This window comes from Chelonoidis abingdonii, chromosome 25 (genome assembly GCF_003597395.2).
Source record: "Chelonoidis abingdonii isolate Lonesome George chromosome 25, CheloAbing_2.0, whole genome shotgun sequence".
Taxonomy (NCBI): Eukaryota; Metazoa; Chordata; order Testudines; family Testudinidae; genus Chelonoidis; species Chelonoidis abingdonii.
The window spans coordinates 9844610-9866095 of NC_133793.1; positions in this window are offsets into that span (position 1 = coordinate 9844610).

A 21486-nucleotide genomic window follows, 5' to 3' on the forward strand; every position below is an offset into this window, starting at 1 on the left:
CTAAACAGCCTGGAAGCAATGTATTTGATGAAGTGAGTTTGTCGGGTCTGAGACGAAAAGTTGTTTGCAAAGAACAGGGGAGCTTTGACAAGGGTTTTGGTGTCACACCTGGCTGGCCTGAACGTCACAGATCTTAAGCAGCTGTAGCTCCCATTGGCTTCAGTGGGAATAGCAGGTGCTCAAAATCACTGATTTTGGTACCTGAAAGTGGATATATTGGCCTAACTTTAGGGACCCAATTTGGATATTTGGAGGCCTCAACCTCTCCTTGCTTCAGCACCCCCATCGGTAAAATGGGTCCAATAACTCTCTGGCGTTGTGAGGCTCAGTCCATTGGTGCTTTGAAATCCCAGGAGCAGAAGTGCTAGAGAAGGGCAGCATGCAAGACTGGGTAAACTCAAAGGACTGGGATAAAGCAGATGACAGAGCATGAGACACGTTACTAACACTCCATCACATCATAAAGGAGACTGGGACCCAGGGGTTAATACCCAAGGGATCTGTATCTAACCCCATTCTCAACTCCACTTTCTCCAAGCTGCCTACCACTCTGGAATCCTGCAGCTCGACGCAGGGGAAGGCACGTTAGGAAGTTTTTCCCTTATGTCCAACCTAACTGTCAGAGTGGTTAAGCACTGGAATAAATTGCCTAGGGAGGTTGTGGAATCGCCATCACTGGAGATTTTTAAGAGTAGGCTGGACAAACACCTGTCAGGGATGGTCTAGATAATACTTAGTCCTGTCATGAGTGCAGGGGACTGGACTAGATGACCTCTCGAGATCCCTTCCAATTCTATGAGTCTATGACTCCACATTAAGGACCAGATCCTCAACCAATGTAAATCAGCACTGAAGCCAATGGTGCGTGCCTGATTTACACCCGCTGAGGACTTGGCCATGAATAACATCACCGGTTTGGCTTGTCCAACGCCCAGAGCCACTGAGAAAGGAAAAACTTGCCCTTCGGCTATCGTCGTCCCATGAGAAGCCTCAGAAGAACCAGTCATGTACCAACGAGTGAGTCATATTCTCTGGGGAAGGCTGTTCCCGGAGGCCAGGGAACCCTGGGCAGATGGGCAAAAGTCCCAGCTCCAAGGAACTCTGTAGAGAAACTAAAGAAGCTGCTGCCTAGAACACAGAGGGTGGGGTGTGCCTGATTCTGGGCAACTACCCCAGGGTGGGGAGGGAGGGCTCAAGGGAAGGGAGGCTGCAGTGTGGTTCAGGAAATGACTCCAGAGACTTCAGGGGAAGAGAGGATGTGGCACTAGTTCTGGGCATCAGTGACTTATGGGGCTTGTTGGGTGTTCTTGGAAAGTCCCTTCACCTCTTCGCAATGTGCCAGCCCATCCATGGATCATGTGGGGCCCTTAGCCCTGGTACTCAGAGAGGTGGGATTCAGGGGATTCAGTGCCGTGAGTTTGATGGTGTGTTTCCCCAGCACAGCTCTCTCTCTGGTGTCCTGTCTCCAAATGTGCCAGCCCCGGCTGCTCCAGAGGAAGGTAGAAGAAACTCTACAGTGGGCAGTTCTGGAAGAACAAGCTCCCCAGGGCAGGTTTCCTTCTGATGAAACATCCCTTGTCTGAACGATGGCTTATTTCGAGGCGTGGTGTTAGATCGTGTTAAAAACTGCCAAGCCCCTAGGCAAGGCAAGGCAAGATTTGCTTTGGGGGTGAGGCTAAGGTATGGCTAAAGCCTAAGCTTTAGGCAGTGTTGGCTTGAAACCCTAGCCCAGGCCAACCCTAAGCCTTGGGGGCCAGGAGGATATATTGCCTGGAAGCAGAACAGACTCTGGCCCCCGGCTCTGAGTCAATCTGGCAGTTCCCCTGTTCCTATACCCCTCCTCTTCCCGACTCATTTTGGTGAGAACCCCCTTCCACTCCTTCCCTCTCTGCCTCCAGCCCCATGGGCTGCTCCTGGCCCCAGACTAATTGGAAGAGAAATAGGAGCAAATTAAGGCTGTGCGGGACCTGGGCCAGGGAGGAGAGTGGAGAGATCGTCCCTCCTCGACGCTTCAGAGAGCTGGGACAACGAGTGAATCAAAGACCTCTGGGCCCAGCGGCCTGGGTCCAAATACGATGGAAGGGATGGAGTGGTCATTCTACACCTCAGGAGTCTGCGCCGCCACATAGTTAACGATGCACCACTTCGACCTTGCCCTGAGCTGCCCAGGATCACCAGGACAGGCAGGAAATTCCCAGCAGGAAAGATGAGTAAAGCCGCAGCTCGTCCACACCTGCACTGCACACTCATCCCATCACAATCATACTCCCCACTTTACCTGCACAGGATCACATGCACACTCACCCCACACACACACACACACACCACGTTACCTGCTCTGCGTGCGCAGCAGTGAGCAGAAACGTTCCAATTCGTTCCAGAGCCATTGTACCCCCTGCCCTGCCCTTGGGAGTTAAGGTTTGTATTTTCCCATCGCTAGGCACACTCAGTGTCCAGTGACAGCGGTTGTGATGGGAAATGCAGAGCTGGGCAGGAGCTCACATGGACCTGTGGTTAATTTCGGAAGGTGACTCACCAGCTGCCTCAGTGACACAGTAACAGGCCAGTTCTTCTTTCCAGCTGGGCAAAATGCAGAAGTCACTGGAGATCCACGTAGCCTCTGCCAGCAGCAACCCTGGACTGCCTCTCTGCTGGGCCCAGATCCATAGAACATGTGGCCAAATCTCGCGATGTGATCGAAAGTCTCATGAGATTTGGTGTTTTTCTTAGCGCCCCAGTGCCTGGAGTCACGTGAATTCATGAGAATAGATCAGTAGGTTTTCAGGGACCATTATGACCCCCTGGTCTGACCAGCGTAACACAGGCCAGAGCATCTCAGGTTTCATTTTACTATGTTTCTTCTCCAATAGCTCCTGTCAACCCTCCGCAAGAGTTTGTCTGTGCCCTGCCCCCAATTCCTCCAAGAGATTCACTCCCAACAGCTCCAGGTTCCTTCTTCCCCCAAAATAGCCCCACCCCACTCCAGCTGGGGCACTGACCTCCGCCTCGCTGCTGCTCCGTACAGCGAGGAACCGCTCGGGGAGCAGAGAGCAGCCAAACTGCGTGACAGCCCAAACTCTCCTGCTTGCCCGGAGTGTCGCTCAATGTGCGACATTCCTGCTGGCCGGCTGGAGTGTGTGAGGCCCGACCTGTGCGTGTGAGTGTCACACGGCATGCCTGACGCTTGGCCGAGCTGGGATCTTGGAGTAGGGGCTCATCCGTGTGGGTTTCCACCCAAAGCCACTGCCTTATTTATTCAGCTTACACTACAGATGGCAGAGGGCACATGGGAATGACTAGAGCAGAGACACAGCATCAGAGCAGCTTGTGCCTGCGCCTCCTGCTTCTCCTGGCAGGAACCATGCAGCCAACGGCTAGAGAGGGAGAGACCGGGGCGTCATCCCCAGCCTGGCTGCTGAGTCTCTCTCCTATTGCTGAAAGCAGACGTCACCCCCAAACCCCATGGCTAGGGGTGCATGAAAGTAGCTGGTGGGAGCCTCTTGAGAGCTAGGATTAGAGGAAACTGATTTTGTTTTTCTGGGGGAAGAAGTTTGGAATCTCTCCTGCATTCACCCTGGCCTGGCTCCTCAGAGTAGGGTAGCGTGGGGGTGCAGCCTTCTCCTTTCCCCTCCTATCGTCTGTGTTACTCCCTTCCCCCTCTTACCCCCTCCTGCTCCTGGGGACCTGCAGATTAGATTTTTCACCTATAATATTACCCTCGGTCCACTGACCTTAATCCTCAATAAGCCATAACCCAATCCTTCCCCTGTAATCACCTTCCATTTATGTCATCAGGCACTAATCCTGCTCTCGCTCCCAGCTGGAGTTCACTCCCTTTCTGCCCCCAGTGAAACAGAAGCCCCCGGAGAAGGAGAATACAGTATCTCTGCTAATGCTACGTTAAGACCAATTAGCTTCTTTGTATCAGGAACAAACAGGGAGTCAATCCAGGCAGCGGGACAAGGGGGGCAGCAACACAGATGTGCTTTTCCCCCCTGCTGGGGCTGCTTCTCTAGCATAATTCCTCAGCAAAACAGAGCAAGTGAGAGCTCGGAGGCTTGACGGCTCCAGAGAGGAGCTGCACCCATGGGGCGAGATGCAGAGTGCCCAGCGTGAGTCACTGGGAATGCAGGAAGTGTGGTCACAGGCTGAGCCAGAGAGAGTTGCCCCGTCCCATGTTGGACCCTGCAGCCCAGCCAGCTCGCTGCTCCCCACTAGAGCTTCTACCTTTCCCTTACCCCAGACACTGCCTTCTCCCAGAGCACATGTGCCATAAAGAGGGAGGGACTACAGGAGATGACTGGGCATAAAGACTCCTGGGATTTAGTCCCAACTCTGCTGACTCACTGTGTGGCCGTGGCTGAGTCATTTTGCCCCTCTCTGCCTCAGTTTCCCCCTAATACTTAATCCCTTCGCCCAAGGATGTTGTGAGGCTTAATGGCACTTGCTTTGTACATATATAGTGCCTCTGATCCCAGCGTTTGCAGACTTTATTTCCAGTTGTAGGGAATGTGTGCAGGGGGGGGCGTGGTATCTACAAGGAGGGTGGCAGTGAAAATTTTGGGAGCCTCTGAGCTGTAAAGTTACCCTTTCTCATCACTCCCTCACAACATCAGAGGGTGCATGCGCACGGTGGGGGGGAATTTGGGCAGTATGCCAGGTATATGCTATTTGAGGGTGCATGTAGAGTTAACCCAAGACTTGCTGTGGCAGCCACCCCTGGGGACACGACTGCGCTCCAGAATCTCAGCTTTCATGTCATAAAATGATATTTCTGGTACAGATGCTTGTAAAGATAACGTGAAAAACATGACCTGGCTGCAACTGCTGCAGCGCCATCTGCACAAGTCTGCTGACAGCCTGAAACAATAGGTCTGCTATGAAGCGCCCCGTTCAGCGCAATGAAATGTTAACTCTGAAACCTAAAGATGTCCATTGAAATGGCAATATGGTTAACTGTTTCACTGCTGGATGTTTTGTGTCTATCCTACAATCCCAAACTGCCTTCCATGCCTTTCCTGATGCAAAACCCACCCCCACTCCCACTATTCCATACCGAGCTTCCCTCACCGCTAGCTGCAATTCAGTTAAACCCGGTCAATGAAAAATATGCAGCAAATGGAGAACGTGGGGACAGCATAAAGGAAGGCCTTGTTTACAAAAACATTTCAACTGCACTGGACTAGTTAAAGCAAAACATCCGCTGAAGTGTGGATGTAGTTAACTGAGCCGAAGGTGTTTACATCAGTAACAGAACTAAGCTGTACCACTAGAAGGCACCTTCCTGCCAGTAAATCTGTGCGTGTGGCTCAGGCCAGAATAAACAACATGAAGCTGCTGTGCTGCTGGGATTATTCTTTCTGACCCTGAATTCAAGAAAACCCTCCCAGTTTTAATGGAAATGCAGCTGGTGCCGGACGTGGGAGCCTTGCTGCAGAGCTGAGCATCTCCTCCTATCTGTCTGTATATTAGCGTGTCCCTGGTACAAGGCATTGCTTAGATCCCACGCTGCTGGGCACAGCAGATTAAACAGCCAGCCTCAGAGTCGCCGCACACAGAGATGTGGAAGGATTCGACTTCGTTTTTCCATTCAGGAATTTCCCCTGTCAGCTAAGGGCCTTCGCTAGATGAGCCTGGATTCAAAATTACCACATGTGCCAAGCCCAGAGGGAGGGAAATATTAAGCCACTGCAGCTGGCACCAGGGTCACGGCTTCTGGCTGAGCTGGGAGAGGGACTGAGCATTGACACATATTCCTCGCAGGTTCTAATCCGTGTCCTGGCCTGCTTGCAGGTGCGGCCATACAGGGAGAGGCCCCGCCTCTTATTAGGGCTGGTTATGCTAACGGGTTTAATTGCACTGCATAAGCGAAGGGGTGGAACGAACAATCAAAAAGAGGTCGTGGGGAGGAGTTCCTGGGAGGGAGCATTTACTAGGTGGATTTGGGCCCAGCCCAGTAGAATAATAATAGAGAGAGATCTGCTTCTCGTTACAAGTCCCCAAGATTTTTGAATGCTCGGGGGAATTCCTTCCATCTGCTCCCACTGGCAAAATTCCCACGGACTTTAATGGGAGCTGAGGGTGCTCAGCACTTTACAGGATCAGTCCCTCTAGGTCAAGGCTAGAGATGGTGACTTCTGTATGCCAGGACCAGTCTCTCCCACCAAGGGCACCACCGTGTAATCCTCACTCCAGCAATTCATCCCCCAGAATGAATGGGGCTGGCCTTCCCTGGGAAGAGGGGGATGAGAGGAGAGGGCATGGGGTGGTCTTGGGAAAGGGGGTCTTTGGCTAGCACTTTAGGGGGGCGGTTGTTTAAAGATCAATAAAGTCATATGGTTTTAGGGACAAGGTCTGGGTCAATGTTAAAACCCAGTCAATAGCGGAGAGCTACAGAAGGATCTTCTCTTTTTTCATATTACCATTTATTCTGTATATTATGGTAGCAACGCCCATGGACCCCCCTCAGGATCAGGGCCACACTGCACTGGGCACTGTAGACATACACAGGGGGAGGGGGGATGACAACCCCCACCTCCAAGAACATTGACAACTGGAAACAGGGTAGGGACGTGCGGTTTAAATGACAAGTTCTCATTCCCCAGCTGCATGCACAGCTGATCCACCAGCCCACATGGCCTCCACACGATGGGATTTCCAAAGCAGCCTAAGGGCACCAGTCCGACCAAATGGCAGCTGAGCAACTTCATCCCTAAGGCTCCTTGGAAATCCTCTTCCCCTCCCACCCTCCCTCTGATTTGTCCCACTCGCCAACTGCGGCTTGTCCTATACTTCTGCTGCAAGCTCTTGAGATCAGGATCTAGGAAGCACCTAGGATGCTGTGAGATCATCATCATTGTACTATACCCCGCAGTGGGGACAGCATGGGGCGGGGAATTCTCCAAGCACAGACAGCAGGATCCAGCCCCAGGCATTTACCTGCTGCTCCCAGAGGAGCCGGGAGCTGGAGCATTTAGTAGCTGGCACCTGCATGAGACGGACATATTGGGATTTGGCCTCTAGCCCTGGATAAATCTCCCACTCGGACCATTAGCTAAGCAGTTGGCTCATTATGCTTTTCTTTCCCTAAGCTTTGCCAGACTTGCTGCTACCGCGCAGCCCTCTGTTCAGCAGGGATTTCAATCAGCGACTGGGCTTATCCCATATTAAAAATGATTTCTTAAGTATTCTGACCATTTTATAATTCCCTGCCCCTTTAATACCATGGAACCCCCTCACCCTGCAGCCCCTCGCAGATCAGAATGACTGACACCAGCCAGCGACCGGGGCGGGGGAGGACAGAATCCTCTCAAGCCTGACACTGCAGATCCTCCACACTCCCTCTGCCCCAGAGCCAGAGGTGGGGTGATGGGGGGGTCCCCACTAGCTGGGGCGGGGGCCTCGAGGCATGAGAACAGGATCCTCCAAGGGTGTCCCAAGGCAGGGGGGCTTCTAGCCCCGTCAGCTACAGTGGCCTCAAACCAGGATCGATCTCTCCCCACCCCAGAAGCGGCTGCATTTCAGTGATGGGAAGGGAAGTAAGAGTGCAAGAAAGAGGGCCAGAGCCAACACATCACTGAATTCAGGGAGCATCTTTTCATTGACTGCAGTGGGCTTGGGAGGGAAACAGAGAGAAAGTGCATAGTGTGCCTGAGCAGCAGTTTATACACTTGCTAGATATCACTAGTCGTCACCCATGGTCTTAGCTGGGGCTGTCCATTCACCTAAGCCCTGTCCCTGAGCCAGAGCAGCCATTTTTCTTGGGCACTGAGGCTTAGCGGTGGGAAGAGGAAATATTTATGCGCAGCGCTGCTGGCTGCCCACGCCTTGGGCTAAGCCCAGGCAGTGATTATGCTGCCCATCATTGCATGGGCAGAACAGGAGCCCTGGCATATCTAGCCAGAGGCACGGCTGCACTTGCATTTTTCCAAGGCAGCCAGTAGTTTCTCACCTAACCCAAAGGGACCCAAGGCCAAGACAAGCCCCTGGAGAGCACAATTGCATTGTCAACCCAGCCCAGCTTGCCTACTGTGCAAGGCTGTGCTTACACACCCCATTCACGGGCCAAATTGACTCTGATTCATCAAAGAGCCACAAGCCAGGCTCTGGTTTCCTCCTGCCTGCAGACTGGTGCACTGAAGGGCCAAGGTTTGGAAGTCATCCTGCTAAAGTTCTCCTCAACGTCAGAGAAAGAGGAAGCCAGGTTTATTTTTACTCTGCTCAAAGACTGCTGCCCCCTCACCCCCACCCCAGTCCATGTGGTAAAGGGACCCAGTCTAGCAGATTGAGTTGAAAAAGCAGGGACAGACCCCCAGTTGGTAGCAATCCATGGAGCTCACCAGCTGAGCAACAGGATCAGGAGATTCCATGTTTTCCTTGGTTTGCAGCGTTCTGGCTGGGATTTTAAAGGGAATCAAGGGGGTTGAATGTCAGTGGGGGTTGGGTGCTTAGAACCCCACTTCTCAGAGGTATTTAGGCACCTAAGTCCCACTCATGTCAATGGAAGGTAGAAGCCTCAACACCTCTGAGGCTCTGGGCCTGCATCCATTAGGCATTTCTTAAAATCCCAGGTGCTGCGTGGGCCACAGAGCAGGGCAGCCCCCACCCCCTGCCCCACCAGCACATCCCGCTTTTGAGCACCTCTACGAGAGAAGGTCATTTTTCTTCCACGGCCCAGTCAGCCCTGGGCCAGCCTGCTGAGACAGCTAGGAGAGGGTGGCACCGCAGCATTGTGACGCAAGCACCTATCCAGTGGGAACTGCGCGGAGACCATTTCACACAGGCCTCCCGAGAGGATTGCTAGTTTGAGTCACTCACCTGCACTAGATTTGCACCACTCACCTTGCTTGGGGGCTGCATGAAGCTTCAAATGGAGAGAAATAATGTCAGAATTTCAACGCCAATTAAAGCTATTTGGCAGCGGGGCTGGGTTCTCACCGACCTCGTGTGATACTGACAACCCCAGGGCAGGGCCAGTCGACCCAGAGAGGGAATCTGACTTGGAGCTAGACCAAAGTCACTAGTTCTGCCACGGGATTTGCACAGCGCCAGCAATACAAAGCAACCACTAACCCCACTTAAACGAGTCTTGTTTCACTCAGAGCCACGTGATGAGCACAAAGCAAACAAACAGAAGAGATGATGAAAAGTGCATCGACACTTCGAAACTCTCCCTTCCCATGATCCCAGGTGGCACTAGAATGGCAGGGGAAGAGAATTTAAAATGAACCAAGTTGACTTTGGTCTGCCTGGGGGCCCTCAAATTCTTCCACTGGAGCAAGTGCCTCCCAGGTGTAAGCCTGGCAAATGACACCGGGCCTCATTCTGATCCCTGGCATAACTCCATGAATTCCAAGGCCAGACAGGATGACTAGTCTGACCCCCCGTGTAACACAGGCCATAGATCTGCCCACAGTAATTCCTAGAGCAGATCTTTTAGAAAAAAGATCCAATCTGGATCTTAATGTTCCGTGATGGAGAATCCCTCATGACCCTGGGTGAGTTGTTCCAATGGTTAATTACCCTCATTGTTAAAGATTTACGCATTACCAATCTAGATCTGTCTAGCGTCAACTTCCAGCCATTGGCTTCTGCTAGATGTTTCTCTGACAAACTGAAGAGCCCATTATCAAATATTTGTTCCCTACGCAGGTGCTTTGTGATCAAGTCACCCCTTAACCTTCGCTCCTTGATAAAATCACCTCTCCAAACCTGTTCAAGATTCCTCAGTTTATGGATCCAGCCTGCATTAGCCTTTTTGGACACAGCATCACACTGGGAACTGATGGTCACATGACCCCCAAATCTTATTCAGTGACTGCTTCCCAGGATACAGTCCCCCATTCTGTACATATGGCCTACATCTCTTCCTCGATGTATACATTTACCTGTATTAAAGCGCATATTGTTTTCTTGTACCCAGTTCACCAAGAGATCCTGCTCGCTGTTTATCAGAGACTAGTCCTCTTCATTATTTACCACTCCCCCAATCTGTGTGTCATCCGAGACACAAAACACTAGGTCTGATCACTATCTGCCTTTCACCCTGCATTGTCATTTAGGCCTCTGCAAAGGGCGTGCAAAGTGCAGGTCACAAGGGCAGCATTGTGCACCCCCTTTGCAGAGGTGTGAAGTGCAGGGCAACAGAGGGGGTTGGTTCTTTTACACCATTGCAACCCCAGGGACTCTAGTAGTGTCACTCCTGATTCATACCAGCATATGAGATCAGAGACTCAGGCCCGCTGTTCTTAACAGCTATGAGGAGTTAAATGGGGTGTGGAGTGGGGGGAAGCTGGAGGTGGGGAAACTGTTTCTCTCACTGTAATTAACATTTTGCCCTCTGCATCAGTACAATTAGGGCTTTTGCCTGCTATTGATTTTCTTCTTCGGTACAGCAGCTGCTAGACACTGTTAAATAGCAGACAGACAAGGGGTGGTTTTGCACATGTGCTGATCTACATTCAACTGCATGTGCAAAACCACCCCTAACATCCATGAGAGGCTGGTGTCATTTTGCACATGCAATTGAGGCGGGTTCAAGGCCTATTTTGCAATTGCGCATCCTGTTAGACACACAACTCATCTTGTTAAAAAAAAAAAAATCCCCCTTTCTAAGGGGCCTAATCAAAAAAGGGAAAATTCTGCCACACACGATGCAGCGGGTGAAGAGAGCGCCAGCCTCCAGGGCGCAAGATGCCAGCTTCCAGGAAAAAGTAAACAGCTCACTGAACTGATCCAACTCAACCCCGGCCTATGTCACAGGGAAGAGGAGATGTGCAGCCCATCCGTGCTTTGAGATCCTCGCAATGGAACGCACCGCAGAGATGCCTAGGACAATTCTGCCAGAAATGAACCAGAAGCTAAACTGATCACTTCACGATTTGTCCGTGGACATTAGTTAAACATCTCACTCTAACACAGCCTTGTAGCCATTATTGTCAAGGCAGCTACTGAGTGGGGAGCGTCGAGACCCTCTCTCTGTAATCAGAAATCAAAGGGCTGTTTATGAACTCTTTCTGTGAATGCCGGGGAGTCTGCATATATAGGGGATCAGGGCCCTAGAGACATCTCTTTGGCTAGATAGATTTGTGCCATAACACTGTCCCCCACTTTTCTCAATTGCCACTTACCCGTCCTAGAGTTCTGAGCACCTGGAAAGTCTCTTTCCTCCAAAACCGGGAGAATGACTTGGGGTTCAGGTTCCAGCCCCTGCTGCAGCAGGAACTTGGTTCTGATGTCACAAGGCGACCTGCTTTGTACCACTGCGCGACCCTTGAGAGACAGAGCTCCCCACTCGAGCTCCCTGCCTCAGCCTGACACTTCCTGCTCCAAATGTAAATTCACAGAAGGAGCGAGTGGCCCCCGCTGCTGTTACCCTGTGGTCAACTTTCTAACCTCCTCCCTCCTGGCTATTTCTAATCAGCTGCCTTTGATGTGAGGCAGCTTCCTGTCTCTGAGCGGGTTCAAGCTAAATGTGGGACTTTGACGAGCTGGCCTGCCAGAGCTGCAAGAGGAAAATCCAGCAAGTAGCCAGAAATCAGCCCTGGTTGGAAGCCAGCTGTCTGCTGGGGATGGACAAACTGATTTGCATCAAATAGGAACCAACTCAGCACTTCGCCCCAGCCTGAACGAAATGCAAACTGAGCTTTGTTTAAAGTTTTGAATCGGTTCTTTCTGCCTAGCTCTGGTGCTCATCTGGCCTCCATCACTATAGTCTCTTGCTGCCTCAGTCCGTGATGTATTTATTCTCTCAACACCCCGGGCGGTAGGGCAATGCTGTTACCTCTCTGGGGGTGCAAGGTTCAAGGGGAGATGGACGGGTGGGGGGAATCCAAGGCCAGGAGGTGCAGAGACAGACTCCATTACCTTTTAGCATGGGCGACTGTATGCTACTTTGCCCTTATCCTGGCTGTCCCAGCAATAAGGTGTAACAAAGCCAGAAGGGATCCTGGCAGATCTTGGCTTCCTATGTACTGAGCAATGCCCAGAGGAATGATGGGAAGGGAGGCAGGTCGGTACAATCTGAAGGCTGATGAGGCCAGAGTTTGACTCGCCTGCTGTCTTGCTTTCCCCACTTTTGGGGTGACATCTGACAGGCCTTTCTGATTCTCTGCAGGACACGCTCCCAGCTCTGTCATGGAGGGTGGGAGAAGGGGCTTTTTATCTGGATTTTTTGTTTTAAATTCATCATTAAAATATTTGGCACCTGCTGAACTACCCCTCCCCACTGAGTGCGACCGATGGACAGCAGAGCGCTCTGACAATGAACAGGAGAGGGTAAACGGGGAGCGAGCGGAGCTTGGAGTCAGCCTGGCTCTGGCCTAAAGGTTACATCAACCCTCCAAGTTGAAAACACCAGCTGCCGATTTCACGGCTGAGCAGGTTTCTGGGTTATCCAGGCCATGCGGGGTCCTTGCAGATCTTGTTAGGGCCCCAGTTTCGTTATCCAAATCCCTGGCGAAGGCAGCGCACACCATGATTCCATGAGAGGCCAGTGCCCTGCTCTTTTCGTTCTGATTTAGGCCAAGTTAATCTACAGCAGGAACTCGAACTGGGAAGCCAGGCTCCATGGAGAGCAATTTTGATAGCCGCCACCATGTTCTGCCAGCTGCAAAGCCCACCACCGCCAGAGCAAAAGAATCTGGGATGCCTGTGAAGATGGGAGGCATTCTCTGCTGTAATCTCCTTTAGCTTGGAGATGACACCCTTCTCAGCTGGGTGACACCTTGTCAGCACACTTCAGCCTCACCCCAAACATTTGTTAACCTCAGAGTTGCTTTGATTCAGGGTCAGTGTTATGCAAAAGTGAATCGGGAGGCATGTTGGACCAGCTGATTTAAATTGGCACTGCTCTGTTTCTACCTTGATTTACCCCAGCTGATAAATCGCAGCTATGCTACCCGAACGGATACATCCAGCCCTGGTTTTTACCCCGCAATTTATCCTTAAAGGTGATCTGCACAGGAAAAAAACAAACAAGAGTTGTGCCTTTTCTCCCCTGAAAGGTTCCCTCTCACCCTCCACCCCACTTGTTTTTTTACCTTAACCATTCAAGTTTTGTCTGCCATGGTTTTCATGGAAGACTCTCTAGAGGACTGGTAATATTCTGAAATCACAAACAGAAAAACCCAGACAGCTGAGAAACTGAGTGGGAGGAGATTTTCAGACCAATCATTTAAAACCCTTTGTTTTCATTGGTTTGATTCCAACCTATCTAACTCAAGACACCTGCCAAAGAGCTGAGAGGAAAATTCTCCTTGTGACAATCTGAGGACACCTGCATGCAAGTTCCCAGTCCACTTCTCAGGTCTGCCAGTGGAGACTGTTCACAAAAAACAGAGAAGGCCAAATGCCTGGTACTTTTTTTTTTTTACTTTTTTTTTTTTTTAAGGAGAAAAAACCTTGTCCGGCTTTCTTTATCCATCATTAACAAACAAGGACACACCCACAAGTCCTATTTCCTTGGCAGCCATCAGGAAAGGAAGAGTGTATGGTTTACACTAAAGGTCTCCTCAGGGCTCACTCATAACTAGAACTGGGCCCAAGTCACAGCAGTGGCATCTGGACTTCAAACACCCCCAGATCCTAGAGTGATGGGATTCAGGGTTTCCAGTCTGCTCATTCCGCACCCAGAAGCCAGAGAAAATGTTCAGTTTGGATCCAAACTTCTCCAAAGGGTGAATCACGCCCCTGAGCTTATAGCACCACAGCCACATGAGCAGAGATTCATAGATCAAGCTGCCCGACAGGGCCAGGAGGTTCATTGCCTGCGCAACGTGGGCCACAGAATTGCATGAGGAGGAGCTCCTGCCGCACAGGGCTTGTGCTTTCCTTCTACAGAAGTGACACTACCCAGCCCAGTAACCTGGAGCCGAGCTAGAACTTGCCTTTTGGAACGACGTCCACTTAGACGCCGAGCGACAATCCATTTCCCTCTTCCCTCGGTGAGCTCTGCTCGGACATTAACCACGCGTCTTATTTCCATTGCCCCAGTTTAGTGCCAGAATCATAAGGCCCAATCTTCCTCACAGGCTACGTCTACATCAGACACCTCTGGCAGCGCCACGTAGCTCCACGCCGCAGTGAAAAGCGGGCTGCTGTGTCCACACTGCGGTGCATTAGCCACACTCATCAGGGAAAGGTTCTGGCTGGGGCGAGGCAGCAGGCCACTATGTTGATAAAAAGTGCAGTGTAGACAGGGCTGGCACTGCTTAGGCACATAGAGAGCGGTGCAGGGTACGTACCCCAGGGTTCAGGTACGTCTTTACCCAACTCACCTAACCCATCTAAATGAGGCTGTGCCAGAATGCACTGAATACAGTGACCGCTGGACACCATGCCCAGCGGCCTGAAGCAAAGCCCATTGAAGTCAGCGGGAGGACTCCCATATCGGCTTTGGATCAGGCCCCAAATGATCAGGGACCCAGGGCTGCATTCGATCTCCGGGAACGGACAGATGTTGAGAGCTCTGGCCACCCAGGCACTGTCCCAGGCCATGGCCATCTGAGCTGTGAGTTAATCCATCCCTGCTTCGGTCCCATGAGCTGCAGTACACCCAAGGGGCTGGAAGGGTGCAGCTGCCTGTGACACCCTGGAGGGCCATATCACGCCAGCCTCACAAGGCAGAGAGAGAGAGAGAAAAAAAAATAAAGGGATGGAGGGAGAGACAGGGGCAGGTGGAGCGGGGAAGCAATCTGCCAGGGCTGAGGGGTGAGACAGGCGCTGTTCTCTCTTTCATGTTCCTCTTCCGTTCTCCTACACACAGAAATGGGGCAGCACCTGGAGCCAAGCCCATCGCTCTGCTGCACGGGCCAGTGCTGCAGAGCACACTAGGACAGGGCTCCATTCTGCCATCCCCATTCCACAGCAAGATCCAGGACTCCCACCCTCACCCCCAGGTAGTGGGGACCCAGCCAGGATCGCCTCCCAGTAAGCAGCGTGGGGAAGGGCACGGTGGCTAGTTCACAGCCCTTACTCTCGTATAGATTTAAGAAGGGCATCTCCTAATTCCCCGTTGTGTCACCACCAGCAATTGAGGTCCCACCGTAGGAACATCACTGGGACCTGCCGATGCACAAAGCTGAAAAGACTCCTGGAGAGGTGCCGGTTCTGCAGTTAACAGGCGCATGAGGGCTGGAAACTAGGGGCATGGGGGCTGCTGCAGCATCCCCCGACTTGAAGTGGTTTTCATGATATACAGGATTTGCAGTTCAGGTCAATGGCTCATAGCATCTGTACTGTAAAAATTGTTCCAGCCCCCGTGAACAGGAGCGAGGACTTGTTTTTGCCAGGGAAGCTGAGGGCCTGTGACTCAAACACACCCAGGGAACAGACCTGTGGAGGACAGAGGTGCCACTTTGTTACCCACTCACTTTTCTGACCATCGCTGCCTTGTCCGGAGTGTTGAAACCAGCCCCGGGCTGAACACCTTGTGTGCAGCCCAAAACAAACAGAAAGGGGCTTTTCGACACACGTCAGCTCAGCGGGCAAGCCTTTCACTTTTTGCCTCCCCAACAGCAGCACGACACTGAATCTGCTCGAGGGGGAGGCTGAGGACGTGGTGGGAGCCCAGCTCTGCATGGCTGTTTGTGCATGCATGTAAACGGAGTGCTTCTGCTTCAAGGAACTGAGAGCTCCCCTGCCGCGTCCCCGCTCTCGATTGCGCTATTGTTCGTGAGTTAGTTCCTCTGCCCAGTGCTGACTAAGATGCTGGAGGCCAGATCCTCAGCTGGTGCAGTCACTTGAGTCAATGCAGCTCCCCCCCGCTGAGGATCCAGCCCAGAGCCATTCTGGGCACAGTGAGCATTAAATGTTACCAGATCAGGTAACATTAGTACAGGTGCGAATCACAACACAAGGTGCCAAGCAAGGGAGAATCAGCCACTCAGTTGCTGGGGTGGCATATCAGGGCCACAGGCAGCTGGGCACAAGTTAGGGCACCCCCAGGACCCCTCTACACTGATCCAGGGACCAAAGCAGCCCCCCTCATCTGTCCCAGAATAGGGGACCCCCCTCTCCAGTCCTGCGTGGAGCTCATCTCAGGTACAGTGACAACTCCCACCCACTGATTCCTTCAGAACAGCGTCCCAGCTGCTGGCAATGGACTTGCAGGTTCGCTGATGGAGCCCATATATTCTAGGCGTGTGTATCTGTGCTCCATTCCTACAGGGTAGACAGGCTCTGCAGCTACCTTCCCTGAGTACAACAGAGGGCTCCAGGCCCCAGGGTCACTTCAGCACCTTCTGCCAGCACTACACAGCATTCAACCCTTGAAACAAATTGTTACCAAGAGTCTCCCTCTTCTAGGAGCTGCTGGGAGAGCCTGACTAAGTGAGGGACAACTGCTGCTCAGGAACAGGGTTGGGGGACGGGTAGAGGAAGATAAACTCTGAGACTTGCAGCTAGTTTGTGTCAGTAAATGACTATTTAAGCCAGGCTAAATGTGTCTCCACCCAGGGGTTGCATCGGTTTCAAATCTATCTAAACCAGACAACTTTTCTCCTAAAGGCAAGGCTGGCAGCAACAAGTTTGGGTCTGAATTCTCCCCAAACCCACAGCTATTTGGAGTGGGTCTCAACCCACTATGGATGCAAGAGCCAGATGGAATGAGATCCAGAACATGGGGGATGTTCAAGGACGGGATTTTCGCTCCCAAGGACAGTGGTTGAGGGACACGGGGATGTTGGTCAGCGCTGAAGTTCGAATCCAGATCCCAGCTCCCCGGATTGAACTGGGCTCTGTCTCTGCCATCAATGGAATGAGAAAAAAAGGAAGGAAGGGAACATTTGAAGAGAAAGGAAACTATAGCAAGAGAGAAAATGAGCTAGCAGAGGCAACCGGGGGTGGGGGAGGTGTGAGAGGGAGGTTGGACAGTGAAGTGCTCCAGGCATCTCATCGAAATCGCCTGGCGCTTCTGCAGCCTGTGTCTTCTCATGCGCCTTTTCTTTTGTTATCTGCACGAAACAGGAACAGGGTCTGCCGGGTCTCGTGGCACCTACCACTCCCTCATGGGAAACTGTTCCCTTAGACACTGCTGAGTCAACTCTTCCCCTTTTCTCTTGGATATGACTCAGGCTGTTGCCATGCAGCGGTCTGGGTAAGGCTGAAGTGTCTTTTTCACCTCCAAGTCGCTGGTTCGAATCCAGCACGGGTTGGTAGGGCCCAAAAAGGTAACTATCCGAAAGCATTCAATGTCTCCCACCAACTCCCCTGCTGACATATCAGAACACACCCCCCTTTGTTGCATGGCCTTCTGGGTGCCAATTCCACAGCTCCCCAAAGCAGTGGCTGGTGGGAGACTTAGCAAGACCTTCTGGAAGCCCAGGTGAATTGTGGGAGAAGTAACGGCCACACTGGGGGAGGAGTAATTGAAGGCTGGGGCCTTTATGCTGGCGCTTTCTGCCCGTGTTGACTCTGGGCTGGGGAGCGATATGCTCTGACCCAGTGGAGGAGCACATGCATGCTGTGGGGTGGTGGGAATGGTTCTGTGCACAGAGGCGAGGGGCTGCCAAGGCTGGTTGTTGCACCAGTACAGACACTGCCTACTTGCGAAAAGCACAGGGCTCCCCACCAAAGGGAGCGGGACCTCGAGAGGGCAAGGAGAAAGCGGTGGAGCTAATGGGGAATGCAAGAGCTGGAGGCAGAGAGAGGGATGGGTGGATGGGGGAGAGCAGGGCAGAAGAGATTGGTGAGAAAGGCAAGAGCACAGAACCGCAGTGGGAACTCACCACTTCCTCCACTTCAAAAGGAGAGCGGCGGGTGTGCTTCCCCCGCCCGCGCTCCCCACACGGCCAGAGAGCAGACTCAGCGCTTTGCTCAAGCGCCGGAAGGATGGCTCGCATCTGACTTTGGGCAGCAGTCCCATCAGAAGCCTTTAGGCAGCTGCAAGGAACCTGCTGGATTCTTTGGCAGGACCAGGCGTTCCAACTGCACCTGCTGGCCGTGCAGGGTCCTACATTGGCAACGCATCGGGGTCAGGCTGGAATCCTACATGCTCCTCTCCACTCACCGTCAGCCTGGCTCCCCCAGGACTGTCCCTCTCACACCTAAGGACCAGCCACAGAGCTCAAATGCACTGACCCTGGCCACTACCAATTTCCAAAGGCCTCGTCCAGTTCTTGCATGCATTCGCACCTAAGGCACATGTCTCTGAAATAAAGGCCTGCTCGGCCCTGGCCAGGTGGCTGTGTCCTTCTGTTCCCTTGTCTTTCGCAATGCAGGAGGATCCCCAAGTCTTACTGTGCAGGCATCCAGCGGTGAAGGGGTTACACGCCTGGCCTGCACATTCTTGCTCCCCAGTGAATCACAGAGAGCTGGAGCAGCTGCAGAAACAGCTCCCTGCCCAACCTGCACGGAGCCCTGCAGCACTACCTGGTCTGTGGTTTACACCTTCAGTGCAATCTGCATTCACTCTCTTATCTCCCCTCCTGCCCCCTGTCAGACTGCAAAAGGTGGTAGAGAAGAGAAACCAAAGTCAGAAGGTAAAGAAGATGCTTTCTCCAGAGAGACAAACCAAATGGCAGAAAGCCTCAGCATCTCCTCTCCAAAATTTCACACCTCCCCTACCAGAACGAGATGGCTCAAGATAGGCGGATGCCCTCAGCAGCAGCAGCTCAAGAGCTTCATCGAGTGCAAGCTGCAAAAGAACACAGGGTGAGACGCACAGCATCCCTCACCAAAGAAAAATGGTGTCAAGCAAGATCACTGGATCTAAAATGCTACAGAGAAATTTAGGACCAAGCTGTAACCCTTTGGCAAAGGATGTGGTGGATTCCCCATCATCTGACATCTTTAAATCGAGCTGGGTTCTCCTCTGATCTGCTCTAATTTAACCACAAGTTATTGGGCTCAATGCAGGAAGCACTGACTGAAATTCTTGGGCCTGCATGATGCAGGAGGTCAGACTATGATCACCATGGTCCCTAAAATCGATAGGGCCATTTGTAGTTGCACATGCTAAGGCCAAGCCACCCTTATGCTTCAGGGTGCATCTCGAGCATCCACAGTGGTCAGGAAGGAATTCGCCCCATATGTTTATCATTGTACAATTGGTTAATGGCCTAATTTTCACAGGGGCTGAGCAAGCACAGTATTGGCCACTGTCAGAGGCAGAATAAAAGGCTGGGTGGGTGAGGGTTCTGATCTAGCAGGTGTTCCTAAACAGAGCAGTGTCACAGTTTGACAGAGTCCACCCAATAAAACTAAGTTGATGCTGGAAAGCACAGGCAGAGGGACCCAGCTCAGTGGGGATCAGCTGGTGTTTGTTAATCAGAGTGGCGTTACTTGCCACCACCAATCTATTGGGGAGCAAGCTGACCAGAATATGCCTTCCCCTAGAGGAGAAGTGTGCTGCCTTTCAGCCTAAGTGCATCATTAGTTACTCTCTAATGTGAGCAGGTCATAAGGACATAAGAGTGGCCACAATGGGTCAGACGAAAGGTCCATCTAGCCTAGTATCCTGTCTTCCAACAGTGGCCAATGCCAGGAGCCCCAGAGGGAATGAACAGAACAGGTAATCATCAGGATTCATCCCGTCGCTCATTCCCAATTTCTGGCAAATAGAGGCTAGGGACACCATCCCTGCCCATCCTGGCTAATAGCCATTGATGGACCTACCCTCCATGAACGTAGGTAGTTCTTTTTTTAACCCTCTTATAGTCTTGATCTTCACAACATCCTCTGGCGAGGAGTTCCACAGGTTGACTGTGTGTTGTGTGAGGAGCTTCCTTTTGTTTGTTTGTAACCTGCTGCCTATTAATTTCATTGGGTGACCCCTAGTTCTTGTGTTATGAGAAGGAGTAAATAGCACTTCCTTATTTACTTTCTCCACACCAGTCATGATTTTATAGACCTCAATCATATCCCCTCCCTTAGTCGTCTCTTTTCCAAAATGAAGAGTCCCAGTCTTATTAATCTTTCTTCATACAGCAGCCGTTTCATCCCCCTAATCATTTTTGTTGCCCTTTTCTGAACCTTTTCCAATTCCTTTTTTTTTTTTTTTTGAGATGGGGCCACCACATCTGCACACAGTATTCAAGATTTGGGTGTACCATGGATTTATATGGAGGCAACAGGATATTTTCTGTCTTCTTATCAATCCCTTTCTTAATGATTCCAAACATTCTGTTCGCTTTTTTGACCAGCTACTGCACATTGAATGGATGTTTTCAGAAAAGTCAGGCCAGAGGCCGCTGAGAACGGAACATGGCAAGGCCTGATGGGTCAATACAAACTCTCAATAGCTTCCAGGGTGCGCTTGTGCATGAGATGGAGAGCCCCAGACACATCCTGGAAGGTCCCCACCTAGGAGCAAGGAACTCCAATCCCAAGCAGCTCATTTCCAGGCCAGCAGGGCCTAGGAACAGTTGCACTGTGCTGGGGGAGGTGTGACCTCATGCTGTAGCAACGCTTGTCTGGCCAACGCATGGAGTGGGGGAAGGTGCATAGTCCTGCCGCCCATCTCCTGCCCTGGTCAGTTCTTTCAAGGGTCTGGAGAAGATGTGTCAAGTCTGACAAGGGCCAACCCCACCCCTACCCCATTCATACTGGGCTTCCAGCTGGCGCTTTGCTCCTTTCCCAGCCCTGCTCTTTGGGCCAGCACAGAGCAGATACGATCAGGGTGCCAGACAGATTCCTTACAGGACGCTTCTCCCCACCTCCCAGAACTTGGCCTCCAAGTCTCATTCTAGCCCATTAGAGACAAAGGATCCACTCGCCACGTTGGGAAGTGGCTCCAGGCCAGCTGTGGAACCTCCTGCAGTGTGGAGGAGCATGCAGGGCTGGGTTCTGGGCTGTTACCCATCTGCGAGGGAAAGCCCCGCAACGGAGCCCTGCACAATGAGCTGGAATGGGGAGGTGGAACTGCTTCCTCAGAAGCACCAGCACTGGTTACAGTGGTGGGCAGGCCGCGGACCAGCTGGAGCGCTTAAATAGGGGCTGAAATTAAGCAGGGGCTGAAGTCAGGTCAAGGGGCAGCCCGTGCAGCAACACTTTGATGAATCGGGGCCTCGTGCTCCCCGCCCAGGGCCATGTAACTGGTTAATCAAAATGCCCTTTCATGAGCCCCCCAGGCTGTCACATGGGCTCTCTGCTCCGGTCGCACTTCCTACTGCGCGAAGAGCTCTGTGTGGAGGAGGCTGCACTCCTGGCTTTGCACACAGCCTCAACTTTCACTTCAGGCCCAGTGCGCCCTGAGGCTGTGTGGTTTCTCTCACCGGGGTTTCTCTTGCTGACACAAGCGCATCATCCCACCCCAGTGACTGCAGGGCAGGGGGAAAGGAGACTGGGGCAGTGGGGGAGGATAGGAAAAGAACATGTGACCTGTGAAAATGAGACTGTCTCTGCAGCCAGCGAGGTGAGTGGCCATGTGCGAGGGCGCCTTTCAGAAACTCCCCCAGCCCTTCCCTAAGCTGTCTCAATTCTCTCTCTCTCAGGGTTTCCAGGAAGGGCCCCAGCAGTTTAAAATAAAACCATGGGGTTTCTAAGAAA